This window comes from Monodelphis domestica, chromosome 2, assembly GCF_027887165.1.
Source record: "Monodelphis domestica isolate mMonDom1 chromosome 2, mMonDom1.pri, whole genome shotgun sequence".
NCBI classification, from domain to species: Eukaryota; Metazoa; Chordata; class Mammalia; order Didelphimorphia; family Didelphidae; genus Monodelphis; species Monodelphis domestica.
Genome location: NC_077228.1, coordinates 365,518,225 through 365,537,287, shown reverse-complemented (window position 1 = coordinate 365,537,287; position 19,063 = coordinate 365,518,225). Strand labels below are relative to the sequence as shown.

At 34.3% G+C, this 19,063-nt stretch overlaps 1 pseudogene; it reads right to left on the bottom strand.

Annotated features, from left to right (window-relative positions):
* Positions 1-14,562: 14,562 nt before the first annotated feature.
* Positions 14,563-15,618, bottom strand: LOC100619244 (NADH dehydrogenase [ubiquinone] 1 alpha subcomplex subunit 9, mitochondrial-like; annotated as a pseudogene).
* Between the last annotated feature and the right edge of the window lie 3,445 nt (positions 15,619-19,063).

The window sequence follows — 19,063 nt, the reverse complement described above, 5'->3', positions numbered from 1 at the left end:
CATCAGCTTTTTCTCTTATGATAATGCTAAACAAATTGATGGATAGTATATTAACAACATTAAAATAACATTACTTATGCCAGAATAATTGTATAACTTCATACTACTGTCTACTGTTATCTTTAGAATTACATTAATTCTGACCAGGTTTCATAAGTTACCCAATGATTATGGGAATCATGCTGTCAATTGTCTCACATTTTCTTCCCTAAATACATGATTGTAGTTTTTTCTAACTCTGATTTGACCCACCATCTCTAAGAGACAAAGTCTCTTAATTCAGCCTCACTTATTTAACTCTAACATTTGCCATGCATTGCTACCATTTTTGAAGTCAGAGGATATAGAATTAGATCTGAAAGGGATAACACATATAAATATTTTAATTTGAATTTTATAATAATTGATAATTGTATTGAAATAAACTTTCAATGTGGTATATATTACATTAAAAAAGTCTGATACAATGACTATGAAGTACTGAATTTCTACAATGACTTAAATGAAATCAGATAAGAAGATGTGAGCCTGACTGGTGTTAATGTCAGGCAAATGTAATGACATAATTCATTTTAATGTAAGAGAGTCTAATTGTAACATGTAGAATTTACTTTATCATCTGATGCCACCCCAGTACACAGGGGAGTACACAAATGTACTAAATGTTCCAAATATACTATACAAACTTCTTTTATTAGGACAATAAATTGATACCTGAAACCGAAATGTCTTGCCAAAGATCACTCAGGTTGATGTATAGGATTTTGACCTAGGTCTTCTGATTGATGAATCCATACTCTTTCCTGGCTAAAATTATATCACTGGATGAATGAATAACTATAAAAGTCACTAATAGAAGCTTAACAAGAAAGAATTTATTGAGGTAAGAAGCAATCTTGGTGAACATTACTTGGTGCAAAATTGTACAGTAAAGATAGTGGTAAAGCAGTGATGGTGAACATATGGTATGTGTGCCAAACACAGCACACAGATCCCTCTCTGTGGACAAGGTTACCACCTAGTAAGGCAGAAAAAAGGTAAAGCTGCTCTTGTCCCCCATTATTTTTTTTCACATCACCTGCCCCTCTGCCCAGGTAGCTCAATGGGAGCTCACAGTGGGTAAGGAGGGAGGCACACAGGTAGTAGAGGTAGAGGGAAGCAGAGTGCTTGGGTCATTCCTCTACCCCTATTCACCTGAACTGAGGACATTTTTTTCACTTCCACCATCCCTCTACCCAGCAGCTCAATGGGAGAGCTTTTTTTCCCCTCTCCTGTGTGGTATAAGTTGAGCAGCTCACAGAAGACAGAAATGGAGGGGAGAGGAGCATTCGAGCCACTCATCTAGCCCTCTCTACAATTCTTCACTAAGGTTTGTCATCACTATTATAGAGCAACATTCAAAATGTTTCATATATTCATTCAACAAATATTACTTGAAAAATTCCTCTAATATAGGTTCAAGAATATCTTTTTGCCTCCCTTTCTACCTTACTCTCTATTGATATTATCAGCTAAAAATTAAATATAATTTCTTTAGTTGATCAAGAAATAAGAATATAAATAAGTCCTCTTTCCAATTGTTTATTTTTCCCAGAGAGGATAAGTAGGCAATAAAACCATGAATTTACTTTGATTACTCAAGATATATAGCAGATTGTGATGCTGACTTTTTCTTTATAGGAGTTATATATGTATATTTCTTTATTGAAATATTACAAATCCTTCTTTTGTTTTGTTTAATTCTCACAATGTATATCACTAATCAGATATATTAAAACCATTCTGGGCACAATGCTACGAGTTCTAGGTAAATACAAATTTTGGTAATCACATATGATGCAACAACTGACCATCAATGCAGGGAAGAAATATAACAATGGGAAAATATGAGCAATGCTAAAGTTATATCTAGTAGAAAGGTTTGGAAGTAAAGAGAAATTGAGAGTTAGGGCCAGATTTGTTAGTACTGGTTAAAAGTTCAAATTAAAACACACTCTCCACAAGCACAATGGAGAGATCACCATTCAGTCACATACTTATCTTTTCAAATATGGAAATAGTAATTAATTTCATCATGTGTATAAGAACAGTAATGCCTGTGCCTATACAATTAAATTTATTACAATTTATATAATGACAGTTCTCAATAGTTGGGTGATTCCCCCCCCAGAAGCTTCTAAATACATATTAAAAAAATAGAATTTTGTGAAATTTTGAGGGACTGCTTAAAACAGATTTTAAGATAAAAGTTTTTTTTTTAATTATTATCCAGTTAAAAGGAAGGAAAAATTCTAAAATGTGTGACCTGCTATGACATTTTTGGTTACTCTTCATTTGAAACAATCATTGTTGTATAATTAATAACAGGAGAGTTTGGGCCCTTAGTGTGAGCAGTTTATAGATTTTCAAATCATGTATATTAATTTTTGAAATTATAAATATAGGTTTAGAAATCCAACAAAGAAGGAATAGTTATCTCCTGAAACTAGTGATTAAATTGGCAGATTACACTTACTATTTTAATTGTTTTTAACTCCTACTTTTTCTCTAATTTACCTCTCATTGACTCCATATATAAATAAGCATGTGAAAATATGAGACATTTCAATGAAAGGAGATAAAATTTTAAGCAAAGTTAATCAATGTGTAGGAAGGAGGAAGAAAGAAGATTTTTGAATGATTTTAGATTTAGGTGACATTTATGCTTTTTTTTGGAATTGAAAAATTCTATTTCATTAATTTCTTTAGAATATTTTTCTATGGTTACATGACTCGTGTCTTTTTCCTACCCCACCCACCCATAGCCAATTATGTTCATTAAGGAAATTGGTCTGTACTTTTTGTTTTTTTTTTTCTCTGTGTTTGACCTACCGGGCTTTGGAATTACTACCATATTTATGTCATGAAAGGAATATGGTAAAACTCCTTTTTTGCTTATTATGTCAAATAGTTACTATAATATTGGTATTTGAATGTTTGATAGAATTGTTTTGTTCTTTGAATGTTTGATAGAATTCATTTGTGAATCCATCTGGTCCTATGAATTTTTTCTTAGGAAGTTCTATGATGGCTTGTTCAATTTCTTTTTCTGATATTGGATTATTTAAGTATTCTATTTATTCTTCTGTTAATCTAGTGTAAAAGATCATTTTAGCATTGTGACCTAAGCTATGTTAATTATTAGGTCGACATGGATATCCCAAATATAAATACACAAGTCAGTTGGAAATTTATGGTGATTTAATTAATATAGTGGAAAGAAATTAGAAATAAGGAAGAAGGAAAGGGTGTAGGATTTTTCCCACATGGCTTCTGCCAAGTGGAAGACCAGACACTCTAGGAAGCTAAGGTTTTGGAGAGTAAAAGAGGAAGGAATCAGCCTGAACTCCAAGAGGGCTCAGCCAAGATGCCTGAACCTGAATCAGCTCAAGGGAAAACTCACCGCCAAAACCCAGACAAATAGCTGCCACCATGCCACAATATCGGAACACTTAGCAATCTGCCAGCCAGAGCCACTTCTCTGGGGAAAGAGGGTAAAGAGAGGAAGTGACATGCCCTATATAGATTGTTTTATGTTACATTCCTGTGTCTCATCTGTACCAATGATAGCTTAGCTTGACTTAGGACAGCCCAGGGGTCTGTTGGCTTTTTCTGCACATTTCTGTTGAAGGCCATCTTCTTAGATACTGAATCCTTGTGTATGGGGGCAGAAATTCCTGACTTTGTTAGAGTAAGTAGGGTGGAGCAATGTAGAGTTCCCCAGACCTGATTCTGTTAGACCAAGTATCTCCATTGTTACAAATCAGATAATAGCCATATCAAATCTTCTAATGTACAGTCTGAGTAGGGTGGAATAGTTTTAAAATTCACAATCCCCCCTGATGATCATTGGGAGACTAGTCTCCCCATTGATCATTTAAAATAATCATCTTATAGTCCTAAAACACTTTCAACTACATATATATATATATATATATATATATATATATATATATATATATATATAATTTCTAATAGGAAATTACAATAGTTAGGGAGGAATAAAAAAGAGATAAAACAAAACCAAAGTTTTGCTAGGCACATTGACAAAAAGCCAAATTAAGAGCAGTTCCCTTTGGCATAAAAGTATACATTTACAATAAATATTCAATCAAATTTCAGTTAAATGAACCACACACAAAGTTCATTCTTGGTCTTCTTGATGTAGTGTAGGTTTTCTGGCATCTTTCTGCAACAGTTCATTCTCTGGATTTAGGAGTTATAAAGCTTCTTCCTTGAAGATTTCTCAAACAAAAAAATTCAAAATCTTAGATTTTTATTAAAATACAATCCCACCCTGAAGTGGGTGTTAAAATATATCCAGTTTAGTTCAGGATACATGGTTGAGTTATGGGGGTATATAAGACAATTATTAAAAGCATTGAAAAAAAAAACAAAAAATATATAGGATAAAATGTAAGAAAGTTAAACTTTTGGGAGAAAGAAAAGAAAAGAAATTCAAAATCAGATTCAAAATACCAAAATCTATGTATATAAAATGTTGAGTAAGCAAGAATAAATTCAAAATAGGTACTTGTACAGGTCCAATTTAAAGTAATTTCCATCCCAAAAGTCTGTAGGACAGAATGCGGTAATATTTCACTTAATCATTTGCAGCCAAGACTACAGGAAGTTTCCATACTATAAGAAGAAAAGGAACTAGAATATTATTTTGATAGGGAAGTGTCATTCTCTCATCTGATTTTTCCTTCATTCTCAGGGATAGAGGGAGCCAGGATGATAGGCAAACCTTGGTAATTGTCTGTAAGTATTTTCACAAAGAGTGTGGATACAAGGAAGGCCTACATCTTAACATATGTCAAGCATCACAACCTCGAGTCTCACACTTGGTTCAAGTCCTTTGTATTGGCTTTGAAGTGCATCAGTCCTACCTGGATTGGTTTCTTTTTTTTTACCTGTGTGCTCTTTTGGCACTATTCATGTTAAGTCTCTGCTCATTTTTGAACCCTTTTCCTAGAATCAGACACAATAAATATATATATATATATAATATATATATATATATTTATTTATATATATGTATTATATATATATATATATTTAAACATATTATTGTAGAATAAAATTAATATTGATTGTATGTACCTTAAATACAATAAATGACAAGAGGGGGAAAATCAAATATTCTAATCAAAATAAAAGGAAAGCAATAATAAAAATAAGGGGGGAAAATCAGAAATTCAATGTGTTCCTGAAAAAGTATTTACATGTCAATGGTTTGTTATCTCTAATGCATGTGATAGGATACAGTCAATCAGTCGCAATAGAAGATGCTCTCTTTACATGTGAGCAATGAATCCAAGAGTCCTTCTCTCCAATCTTTATAGATGTTGGAGTAGTTAAGAATATTTGGAATGGCCCTTCCCAGGAAGGCTGAGTTGCTCCAGTATGCTTGAAATTCTTAATATACACCTTGTTCTGGTTTCAGGTTGTGAAGAGAAAAGTCTAGTGGTCCAGCTTGTACTGCAGCTCTGGATTCAGGGAGTTCACACAGTTTATACTGTAATTCCTGTATATAGGAAGCAATAGTAGTAATTCCCCTTAATAGATGTATATACAGGGGTGAAAGTCTTAGTCTGTATAGGTGGATGTCCAAAAAACATCTCAAATGATGAGATGTGTAGGCCTCCTCTAGGCCTAATTCTAAGATAAAATAGGGCCAGAGGGAGAATTTTAGGTCATTTTAAATGTGTCTAAGTGCATAATTTGCCAATCATAGTTTTAAGTTCTTTGTTCTTTCAACTTGGCCTGAGCTCTGGGGATGATATGGAACATGGAATTTTAGAGTTATCCACAAGCAAGAATATATATGATTTAGGACAGAATCAGTAAAATGACTTCCTCTATCTGAATCAATATGTGCTGTCAGGCCAAAGTGAGGAATAATTTCTTTTAAAAGCATCTTAGCAGCAAAAGTCGCTGTGGCTTAGGTCACAGGATGTGCTTCTGGACATCTGGTCAGTTAATCTTCTATGACTATACAAAATTTATACTCTTCATCTTTTGGCATAGAGATAAAGTCAATTTGTAGGTGCTCAAAAGTATGTAAGCCAGAGGATGTCCACCAAAGGCTTTGCCATGAAAGGCATGTTGGTTATATGTTTGGCAGGTAGAGCAGGCTGTACAGATGTTAGAGGCTATAGAAGTTATACCAGGGGCTATTCATACTATTTTGACAGAGTGTGTGATGCCTTGGGTACCAAAGTGGCCATTTCTATGAAAAGATTGGTAAATTTGTTAATAGAAAGTTCTAGGGAAAAGGGGGTTTCCTTCAGATAACACCCATACTCCATTAATCAGTTTTGCTTTGAATTTTTGTTTCCATTTTTCCACTTCCTTTTCATTATAGGAAATTGAGAAATGTAAAACATCAGTGGTTGTTAATGTTAAATTTAATTCAGACCCTTCTATTGTTTCTAGTTTTGCAGAGGCATCTGGTCAGTCATTTCCCCTAGAGACAATTTCAGTGCCTTCTTTATGAGCAGAGCAATGAACTACAGCTAGGATTTCATGCAGCTGGAGAGCAGAAAGAATTTCATTAATAATTTCTGCATGAGCTATGGATTTTCCAGCTGAGGTTAAAAATCCTCTCTGGAGCAATGACATTCCAACTGAGTGACAAATGACAAAAGCATATCTGGAATCCATACAAATTGTTGCATTTTTATGCTTGGCAATTATACAGGCATGTTTCAGAGCTATGAGTTCTGACCCATGAATGCTAGAATATTAGAGGTCAGTGAAGCTGACCACTCAGTGGCAAATCTGTGACTACAGCAGCTCCAGTATAGTGTATGTCATCCCTCATAAAAGAGGAACCATCAGTAAATAAGACCTGATCTGGACTGTCTAAGAGAGTGTCCAAGAGATTATCTTGAGACTTTTCTTCCATCAACACTAGTCTTTCACACCTGGGTATTGGTTCTCCTGAAGTTGGTAAATCTGGAAGCAAGGTGGCAGGGTTAAGGGTTGTACAGTGTTCCAAGATAATGTTTTTACTATTTACCAAGTTTATTTCATACCTTGTAATTTGCTGATCCAAGAATGCCTGTGTTCTATGCCTTAGCAACAATGCTTCTACCTCATGTGGGCACATAACTTAATTCCACCTCAGCTCACAATAAAAGACCTCTATGACAGATCCCATTAGCAGAACATCACAGACAATGGCCAAGTGTGTGAAAGCTGTAACTGAGGGTGCTTAGGCAGTAGAGGAGGCATCCATATGCTGAAACATCACTCACAATGAATGGAAACCCAGTTTTGCTGCAGATAGCTAATAAAGACAAAATTATGTTGTGGTGATCCCTTAGAGGTTCATCATTCTATAAAAACAGTCTGAATAATGTAATATTTAAGGTTGTATATACCAGTACTTACTTGGAAATTATATTCAACAGAGAGCTTACTGTATCGAGAAACATTTATGCATTTGAAAGTTTTGGTTGTGTACAAACATTAATTACATGGTTTATTAAATATGAATATGGATATTCTTTTGTTTGAAAGCAAAGATTTGATAAGAAGTCTTTGTAAAAAGCAAATACAAAAGAAAATCTTGAAAAAAATTAATATTAATGGGCATCCCAATGCTAGATCAACAGTTTTTGTCACTAGTAAGGCTGTAGCAGCTACTTCTCTAAGACATGGTGATGCTCCTGATGCTACTGGGTCATTTGGGCAGAATAATAAACAACTGGGTGCTGAGAATGCCCCAAAGTCTGAGTTAAAACACCTGAAGCTACCCTTCTATGCTCATATACAAATAAAGTAAATGGCTTGTTGTAATCTGGGATTCCTAGATTGGGGGCAGATAGGATAGCATGTTTTAGATATAAGAGCTGGCTCTTATCATCATTACTATCATCAAGTGTTCTGGCTCTTATTTGAGGGGTTCAGGGATCGAATCCCTTGTTAGTGCTATAAGGGGCTTAGTAATTTCCTCATAGCAAGAAATCCATTGTCTACAAAACCGTGTTGCTCCTAAAATTGCTCTTAACTGTTTCTTAGTGATAGGAGCACTTAAATTTTGCATATTCTCAATTCATTTGGGAGAAATAGAGTGGGCACCCACAGTCAGGATGAACCCCAAATATTCTACTTTAAGGAGACATCACTGAACTTTACCCTTCGAAATCTTATGTCTTCTTTTCTGCAATTCCAAAAGAAGATGTTTACTATCTTCCTGACTTTGAGGCCAAGAGTAGATCATTTAAATATTTGATTAATTTGCTATTTTTAAATGTTACATTATCTGTGTTCTGGCTAAAAATTAGTGAAACTAAACTCCGGCTTTCCATGTAACCCTGTGGCAGTCAACTCCATGTATATTTAGAGCCCTTCCAGGTGAAAGCACAGATATGCCTGGAGTTCTCACGTATGGGTATGGAAAAGAAGATTGAACACAAGTCTACTACTCTAAAGTATGTAGCTGTGATAGAAGAAATATTCATATGCATATTGGAAACAACAGAGTGTCTCTTTATAACATGGTTTTTCACAGGCTTCAGATCCTGTAGACATCTATAGAGGTGCTTGCCATCAGGTCCACTTTTTGTATTTTTTTTTGTTTTTTAAATGGGAAGAATAGGTGTATTGTATTTAGATTTACAAGGGATTATTATTCCCAGATCAAATAATGAGTTAATTACTGGGGAAATACTTTCAATTGCTTCTTTTGAGAAAGGATACTGAGGAATGGAAGGAGGTGGGCTAGATTTAGTTTTTATCTGCACAGGAACAGCCAACTTAATTAAGCCTACATCTGAAGAAGATGTGGTCCAAAGAGACTCCCATATATATTCAGGTATTACAAAAGTGGAATGCTCTTTCCCCTCCTAACTCTCTGAGAGAAGTACAGGTGGTAAATTTAAAGATTCCTCAGGTACTTCCAAGGATGCTGAACCACTGGGGGAGCAAGTTACTGTTGCTCTGAGTTTGCATAAAAGGTCCCTCCCCAGCAAATTGAAAGGGGAGTCAGGCATGAAAAGGAAGGAATGTTGTACTTCTAGGGGTCCTACAGACACCATTCCAGGGGAAAGTTTTTTTAATGCTTTGGGGTATTTCTGACATTCCCATTATATTCTCTGGGCCAACAGAAAAACAATATAAATAAGGTGTGCCCTTTAATACAGACCTGGAAGCTCCAGTGTCTAAAAGACAATCATAATAGGTGTTACCAACCTTTAAGGTAACATGCGGTTCATTAGGATGAGAGGCAAATGGATAGGGACAACGGGTAGTAGGACATCAGGATCCGGAAAGTCAAAGGTTGTATCCTCTGATTCCTGAGCCCCATTCCCCCACCCCAGACACCGTCATAGTATTTGGGAAGTTCCCTGGGCACCCCCCTGATGGGCACCCCCCTGAGGGGCATTAGCACCCTGAGTATATTTTGGATGAGGACCACTTAAGTTATATTGTTGTGGAGTCATTTAGTTTCAGTTATCATTTTCCCAATATCTATTCCTATAATTATCATTTCTAAAGTTGTGGTTTCTATTATGATTATTGTAGTTATTTCTATAATTATCATTTCTGTAGATTTTATTAAACTATCATTTTGTGGCTTCTTCTCACAGAATTGGCAGGTAATGGATCAATAATTAGATTCCTGGAGAGGGGCAAGTGTCATAGGTTGAGTATTGTAGGCACAAAAATGTGGGTTTCAAGACAGTGAATTCCCAAAACTGTAAAGATAATTTTTAGTGTCTTGATTTAAATAAAAAATAAGTGCTTGCAATGGAAAAAATTCCTAAATATGAAAGTACCCAAGTCAGTTGGGTTTTATGGAGATTTTAATTAATACAAATGAAGGAATTTAAGGGAAAGGGAGAGAGAGAGAGAGAGAGAGAGAGAGAGAGAGAGAGAGAGAGAGAGAGAGAGAGAGAGAGAGAGAGAGAGAGAGAGAGAGAGAGAAAATACTAGGATACTAGGAAGGGCCTAGGCCTTAAGAGAGACTAGTCAGTCTTTTATCACTCACCTCAAGATCTTTCTAAAGCAAAACTCCAGTCCTTCACTGAAATCCTCAACTCCTAAACTCAGTTCAGAGACCCAGCTCCTCCAAACTAACTCCAAACTCTAACTGACATGAGAGAATTTTCCCTTATGTCACCTCCCCTAAATTTTCACAACTACCAATCATCATAGATGCCTTTTCCCAGGACTGCCCATTCTTAGTTCTCACCACTCTTCAGTTCTCACCTTCTCTGGGTAGACTAAAACTTCACACCTCTTTTGTTAAGCTTGCCTTTTGTAAGTTGCTTGATCTTTTAATGATTAATTTAACCTTAATAGGTACTTAGCACCCTTTTGTATTAGATCTAAAAATAGACCACCTAGCTAAAGGTTTTTGCTTCACTATAAGTATAAGTTGGGGACTTTTCATTGCTCAATCAGGAGTTTACAGCTTTATCTTCCCCTAAGGTACTTTCTGGGCAGGGTGGAGTAATTTTAAAGTTCTCAATACATTCCTGACCAAGTACCTCCATTGTTTAAAATGGGGAATAGCTTAACCAATTCTTCTAAGGAACAGTCTCAGCAGTTTTAAGATTCACAGTATCATGCCCACTTTCTGTTTTAGACATCTTATCTTTTAAACATCTCAATTCTTTCTTTATTTCCTCCATGCCATCATTATTTTCTTCCTCCTTTTCTTTGTTTCCCTTTGAAACAGATAGAGCTGTTTTCCACAATTTTTCAAGGTCCATCTCTGGCCATGTTGGGCAATGTATTCTAAAATAATCTCCAATCACTTTGCAGAGTTATTGACAAAGTGCCTTCTAACTTGTCTTATGCAATTTTCTTTAGATAGGTAAAAATCCGGGTCTCCACCTCCAAACTCAATTATTCTATCCATGAATCTGGAGGGTGTCTCTTCCTCATTTTGCTTAATTTTTTCAAATTCTGTCCACTTATCTGTACTGTCTGCACACTCTCTCATTGCTATTAAGATGGCCTCTCTACAACGGTATAGTTGTAAAAGTTCCTCAGAGTGGTTATAATCCCATTTGGGATCCTCAGATGGCCAATTTGCTGCATTGAGTCCCTGGGTTTTATTGACATGGGAAATTATTTTATTTTTCTAACATTCTGTTAAAAAAGCCTGTAGCAAATTTTCAACATCCTTGTAAGATGGATTATACTGAAAAAATATGTCTGTCATCTTTTTTGTTACTAGAAAGGGATCTTGTTCATATGTGGGGATATTTCATATAAATTAATTTATTTCTTGGGGAGTAAATGGTATATTGTGTGTCTTAAAGTCACCACATCCCCATTCTGTCCTATTTCAGGTACTTCTTTTAGAGGAAACCTGTCTCTAATTGAATTTGGTACCTGTGGGTCAGTTTGACTAAGATGAGTTTCTTTAGAAGGACAGGATTTCCTTTGGGCTGGAATTTGGTTTAGGGTTGGAGAAGGAACATGAGAAACTGGGATTTCAGGGGAAGGGTCTTGGGGATCAAGTTCAGCCAAGATTTGCAGACCATGAGAGAACAAGTCTGTTAACTGAGCTATAGGGAAGGTGTTTTCCATCTGTATTTCGGGAAAGGAAATTTCCTCATTTAGAAGTTCAGAAACAGGTCTGTCATTTCCAGACCTGTTTCTGGTGGGGTGGATGTTTGCCAATTGATCCTGTAAGAAACATTTTAGATTATCCAATTGGACTTGTTTGTTCTCCTGCATTTTAGCCTCAATTATTTTTTTATATTTTCCTGTGTTTTATCTTGCATGTTTTTTTTTATAAATTTCTGTATTTTAGCTTCAGATTCCTGCATAATTTCTTGTATTTTAGCTTTGGAATTTTGAGTGTTTTTCTGAATTTCAGCTTCAAATAATTTTTTTTTATGTTAGCATCTCTAAACAGAGTACCGAGGAGTACAAAAATGACATCATGTCATTTTTACAAAACATATATATATATATATATATGTATATATATATATATATATATATATATATATACATATATATATATATATATATGTTTTGTAATTATTTTCCTAGTGAACTTCACAAAACGTGTGGGGAACAGAGCAATGCCAAAACACTCTTTAGGTCCCCTTCACTCCTAATTAAGAGTAATCTAGGCAGTTGTTCCCTGAGGGAAAGGGGATATGTAGGTAAACAGCTTTCCCAGTCCTGCTACTTTGGATTTAAAAAAAAAATTAAAAATAGCTTTATTCTATCTAATTTAAGGAAAGAGGAAGAAAAATAAAATCCAATTTTACTTACCTCTACAGCTGATGAAAAGGAGCTCATAAAAGCTGAACTTAGGGATAGTCACAGTAGAGAAAAGATTTAGGAAATTTAAGAAGATTGAGGGTATTTCATCACTACAGACGTGGTCAGCCAAATCTGTAAAGGATAATTTTGGCATTGTGACCTAAACAATATTAATTATTTGGTCGCCATGGATATCCCAAATATTTAAAAAACTACCCAAGTCAGCTGGAAATTTAATTAATATAGTGGAAAAAAACTAAGAAGAAGGAAAAAGGAAAGGGTGTAGGTTTTCTCCCACATGGCTTGAGCCAGGAGGAAGACCAGAGGCTCTAGGAAGCTAAGGTTTTGGAGAGTAAAAGAGGAAGGAATCAGCCTGAACCCCAAGAGGGCTCAGCTAAGATACCTGAACCTGAATCAGCTCAAGGGCAAACTCAGCGCCAAGACTGAGACAAATAGCTCCCACCACACCAAGGTGTTAGAACGCTTAGCATGCTGACACTCAGAGCCACCTCTCTGGGGAAAGAGAGCAAAGAGAGGAAGTGACATGCCCTATATAGATGGTTTTATGTCACATTTCTGTGTCTCATCTGTACCAATGATAGCTTAGCTTGACTTAGGACCGCCCAGGGGTCTGTCAGCTGTTTCTGCACATGTCTTTTTTAGATACTGAAACCTTGAGTGTGGGTGCAGACATTCCTGACCTTGTTAAACTAAGTAGGGTGGAGCAATGTAGAGTTCCCAAGATCTGATTCTGTTAGACCAAGTATCTCCATTGTGACAAATCAGGAAATAGCTAAATCAAATCTTCTAAAGTAACATTTGAGTAGGGTGTAGTAATTTTAAATTTCACACTAGGCAATTGATATTTTTGTAAATATTCATCCATATCACCTAGATTATTGTCTTTATTGCCATATAATTGGGCAAAATTGTTTTTTATGATTGGCTTAATTTCCTCTTCATTAGAAGTGAGGTCCCCCTTTTCATCTTGGATACTATTCATTTGATTTTCTTCTTTTAAAATTATATTAACCAGTATTTTATTTTTTTGTTGCAATGTAGCAGCTTCTAGTCTTCTTTATTAGTTCAATAGTTCTTTACTTTCAATTTTATTAATTTATTCTTTCATTTTTAGGACTTCCAATTTAATTTTCATTTGGGGATTTTAACTTCATTCTTTTTCTATTTTTTTAATCTGAATGCTCAATAAAGAGGATGGAGTTCCATGAGGGAAAGAGACAATTGGAAACAATGGAGACAAATTAAAAAAAATGAGATGTTAATATTTTAACATGCAATTAGAAAATATTAAATTGAAAATGTTGAAAAAATTATAGTCCTTGATTTTTAGTGTAAATTATTTTTTGACACTCACTTGAACACAGAGGTTCTGTAATTTAAAACTGAAATGACATATCCATATCCAACTCCTCACCAAAGATGCCTTTAATATTTTTTCATGTAATCATGGAAAAACATTTTAAAATAAAAATTACATTACAAAAGAAACAAAGGAAATGGTGCACCCTGAAAGGATGGGATAGACCTTAGGTTTCTGATGCTCCTTTCTCTATAGAACACTATAAGCAAATGAAATGATGATGCAATTTGTTTACACTCAATTATATTCTAGAACAATAGTGTTTTCATTGGAGAAAAATTAAACTGCAATGAAACCTGCTATCTTTAGTTCCACAAATTCCTTTAGGACAAAACTAGTGTTTGGACTATGAAATGAACACAGGGAGAAATACTGAATAGTACTACTACTACTAGCTAACTTTTAGATAGTGTTTACAATGTGCTAGGCAAATATTCTCTCATTTGTACTTCATAAGAACCCTGGAAGGTAGATGATATTATCTCCATTTTAAAAATGAGGAAAACTGAGGCAAATACAGGTTAAGTGTCTTGCCCAAGGTCACACCACTAGTAAGATATGACCTCAGATCTTCCTGATTGGAGCACAGCACTCTACCTGCTATTCTACCAGTAGTGACTATGTAATCTTTCAGAGCAATCTTTACAAAGAGGGGGCATGTTTTGATCTGCCTGAGGTGATTTTGTAGTAGTACAAAAATAGGAGACTAGATGATTTCTCAAAATTCTATGAATGTTCTATAAATCATGAATGAAGATGCAGATGCTTCTAAAATTTATGTTATAAGCTTTAATTGAGGAATATGATCCATTGGGCATAAAATTCCCTGAAGATAACCAGTTGTTGGGCAGGTTTCACATTAACAACATGGAAAACAGAAGACTGCCTGGGGGGCACTAAAAGCTGACTGTTTTGGCTGGCTTTGTATCTTCTGGTTCAGCTGACAACCATCAGTAAGTGAGATGACAATGAAGAAGGTCAATGGCTTTGAGTACTAAGGGAGTGGGATCAACACCAAGGTCTTCTAAGCCAGGCAGGTGAGGCGATTTCTTGTCACTGATGTGAATTCATTCTATTTTGTCCCTTGTGGTTCAGTGTTCAAAGGGATTCATCTTAAAGATTTTTGCCACCAATTGATAGGAGAAACATGGAATGCAAGGTATGGTCTGTGAGTCACAAAAAAAATATACTGCATGGAATCATGTATTCGGCCCAATAATGGCATAGATTTTCCCTCAGGCATTTGAATCCTTAATAGCATTGACAATGGCTTTCGCTACATCCATTACATATATTGTTTTTTTCACTGTTTTTCTGCCCATGGAAATGAGAGGAACACCACCATTTGTTTGCAAAATAATTTAGCAATCTATTTTCTCTTCCAAAAATGTCAGAGGGTTTCAGGATACTGGCTTCAGGAAAAGCCTCTTACTACTTTCTCTCCAACAGCCTTATTTCTCGGGTATTTAGAAGTGCTTTTGATATCAGAATTGAGATGAAAAACATGACTAAATGTTTCTAAAGTTTCCTTGGCCAACTGTGGTATTGACTCAGGAATGTCTGCAAAGACATCTGTAAAGTCAAAATTTCTAGTTTCCGAATCTCGTCCTATGGATTGATGACAACATTGCTGTGCTCCAAGGCTGTCTAGATAGAACTTTTGTCCTTGGAATTCCATTCCAGAAAAATAATCTGGTCAACATCACCCATAGGTCAAAGATATTTGAAATCATAAGGTTCACACCAATAGGGGGCAATCACTTATGATCCCATTTGCCCATGATTGATGACATATCGACCCAAGAATCCTTTTGCTCCATATATAGTAGCCCAATCCCACCAACTGAGGAGCACCCACCTTTCCCATGAGGCATAATGGCATGATAAAGTTGGTGATGAGACTGGGCCAGAAACAGATATGTGGCTACAGGAATTGTGCCAGATTGTGACATTCTTAGGACCCTGAGTCCAAGATGCCATTAATATTGATCATGCTAAAAAAGACATTTATAGAAAAGTAGAAATATCTGACATTGAAATATTCTAGAATCTCAGGGCAGGTTATATTTAATATTTGAATTGGAGTAAGTAGAAAGGAATTATTTTTGGAGGTGAGTATTATTTTATTTCATAGAATACTAAAGTATGCTGTATAAGTAATACACTGCCTTTAAAGACTCCTCAAGCTTTTCAGAAATTTGAACCATTTACTTTCCACATTCCAGTACATATTTACCCAGAAAAATTAAAGAAGGGATTTCCATTTGGATTGTGTGCCTTTGCATAGGGCCTGATTTATATCTGATTTGGCTGCTTGTCTTAAAATGGCACCAAAAATGAAATTTGTCTTTTGTGGATTTTCTTGGAGATAAAATCTATTATTAATATATTCTGCAATGTCTTTGTGTGTGCCCCTGAAGAGAGTTATATAAACACTACTGCAATAACAGAGAACAAAATATAAATGAATGATTGTCAATCATTACAGTGCACTTTAAACTATATCTGTTTATTTATATTAAAAAATAATTGGGGTATTTTAAATGACAATATTTAATAAATGTTGTCTAAACAATGCAGATAAATAAAAGAATACTTTATTATGTTTCCACAACAATAATATGGAATAAATAAAGCTGAAATAATGTCTGATGCTCTATTAGGAAAATAATTGTAAGTTCAATTGTTTTATTTGAACTTATCTTGAGCACCATGAATTTATTGTAGTATCTGCTATCTGAGATAATTTTAAATGGCTCTTTTCCTGACTGTAGAAAAATATTCCATGCAATCAAGATTTTGGTTAAGTTTGGTTATGTTAATAATCTTGAAAGAAAACAAAATATATGTTATGCTAGAAAATTAAAATAAATCTAATAAACATTAAAATATGATTATATTAGCAAAAAGTTTGTTCAACATCCATGGCATTTCCATAGCAGCCCAATTGAAGTTTGAATTTTTATGATTTTTCACTGGGCAGAAACTCAACAGTCATGGTATTAATGCCAATGATGTAATGATTAGACATGATGAGAATATGGTGAGGTTATTTTATTAGTAAATTTGAACTGTGATGAAACATGTTTAAAAGAACACAGAAGTTAATGTATACTTTAAATGTGAATATCTCCCAATGCTAAAGAAGTAATAGCTGATATATATCCTACAAGGTATCTATGTTATCTCCATTAAAAATTATTCAAGATGACTTTATCTTGTTGGTAACCCTTAAATAACTTGAATAATAGTACTATTTTATACTTAGATAACACATCAAGTTTTAGCCTCCACAAAGGTCCTATTTATATTTCATCATATACTGATGGTTATCTCTGCCACTAAAGTACAACAAAGATATTAAAACCAAAAGTTCAAATCCTTTTTGAACCTGAACTCTTTGAATGATGATTTATATGTCATCAGAAGATCAGCTGCAATGTTTGGGTAATGGGATTTGATCTCTTCTCATCTAATTATACCTACATTAATTGTGTTTGGGCAAAAGCTTTTTAATTACATTTAATCAAAATGTTCACTTTTACCATTTTTGTATCTCCCCCTGTCTTGTTTGGTGATTCTCTGTATCTTTGGTTATATTTTCTCATATATTATAATCTATATAACTTTTCTTAATTTTGCTCACCACTTACTTAGATAAATGTGTTTACTAATTATTCATTTATTATATTTTCAACTTTTTGTATATGTTAAGAGAATTTGGTATAAAGGTGTCAGATTGGTGGATATAAGTTAAGGGAACCTCTTCTATCCTTCCCAAATCCATTTAAGGGATAGTAAAGGAAGTTTGCACATTTTCATATTGGCCCCAAATTTTTTAAACCTATATCTTAACTTAAGGGGATGGTAAATATAATTCTAATTTCTTACTACACCCCTGTCTCAGAGCAGTTAAGAAAGTCTAGCCTTTCTCACGCTCCCTTCAAGGCACGCAGAACATTCTTTCTTAAAAAGGGGTAGACAACATAGCAGTTATGTGACTTAGTCAATTAAGAGCCAAGGTTAAAGATGGGATGTTTTGGATTCAAATATGACCTCAAACATTTTCTCGGTTTTTAACTCTTGGAAAGTCATTTTATATCCACTGCCTAATCCATGACACTCTTCTGCTTTGGAACCAAATGACAGTATTGATTCTAAGAGAGAAGGCAACTATTTTTTTATGGATGTACAAACTTATTTAGGTATCTACCAATGTCTCTCTTCAAATTTATATAGATGGCACAAGTTTTAAATATACTATTTTTTCATTCATTTACTATTTTTGGCTAGTGTTGTTCTGTTCTTATTAAATATGCATTAATAATGTAATCAATGTTATTTACTTTTTGAGCATTTATATGAATGCATAATATAAAATATATTTTAAAGGAAAAGTTTCTCATAATTGTTATTTTAATTTTGTGAAATTCATTTATTATTCTTAATAAACTCAAAATATATATTTATTTTTATGATAACATTTGCCAAATTGGAATTTTTCTGAGTTAGACACAATGTAAAAACATTTAAAAATATTGATTCTTTGGGTTCAAAGATTATTTTTCATATTTTTTAACAGTTTTGGTTTATATGACTAGAATATGTAAAATCAGAGTCCCAGTTGATATCACACTCTGAGTTAAGGACCTAATTAATTATGTCATATCTCACTCACTCTTTACCAATTTTCATTAATGCTAGGCCTTGTTTCTCTTATCTCTGTTCTGTTGTCACTTCTACATACCATTAGTGATCTTCTGATTACCATTATTTTCTTTATTATCATTTGTTGAACTTTAAATTTTCAAAGAACATGTGTTTTTTTTTCTTTTCCCATCTTCCAAAAGTGCACTGTTTAGAAAGCCACTCTTTGGGAATTAAATTGTGACACTATTTTAGTGTATTTCTGTAGATAAGACCCATCATGATTTAGAGAACTAATAGAAATCTGTAGAATACCCCAGGTTTGGACTTTTGTTTATACACATATTTTTATCTATATCTATTTATATACATATATGCATTTTTTCTGATTTACTTTTGAAGTTCATGATCCAGATCTTTCTGACTTAAGGAGTTCACAATTTTATTGTAATTAATATGAATTCCCTAATAATTAGTCTGAACTCTGAAACCACTTTTGAAGTTTGCTTCCAATTTTTATTGAACTTGCAAGATATCCTTTTAGTTTCATACAAATGAAAAAGAAGCCAAAATAAAATCGAAGTGCAGGAAGCAGAATCAATACTTAGGCCTTTCTTATGCAAATTTGCCATGTTCTGCTTTAGTACTAAGCCTCCTAGACATCATTCCATTATAGCAATATGATGAACTGCCATCTTTCTTTACTCAGTATAATCTCCAACTAGAGCTTGGTTTGGTTGAGTTTCTTTT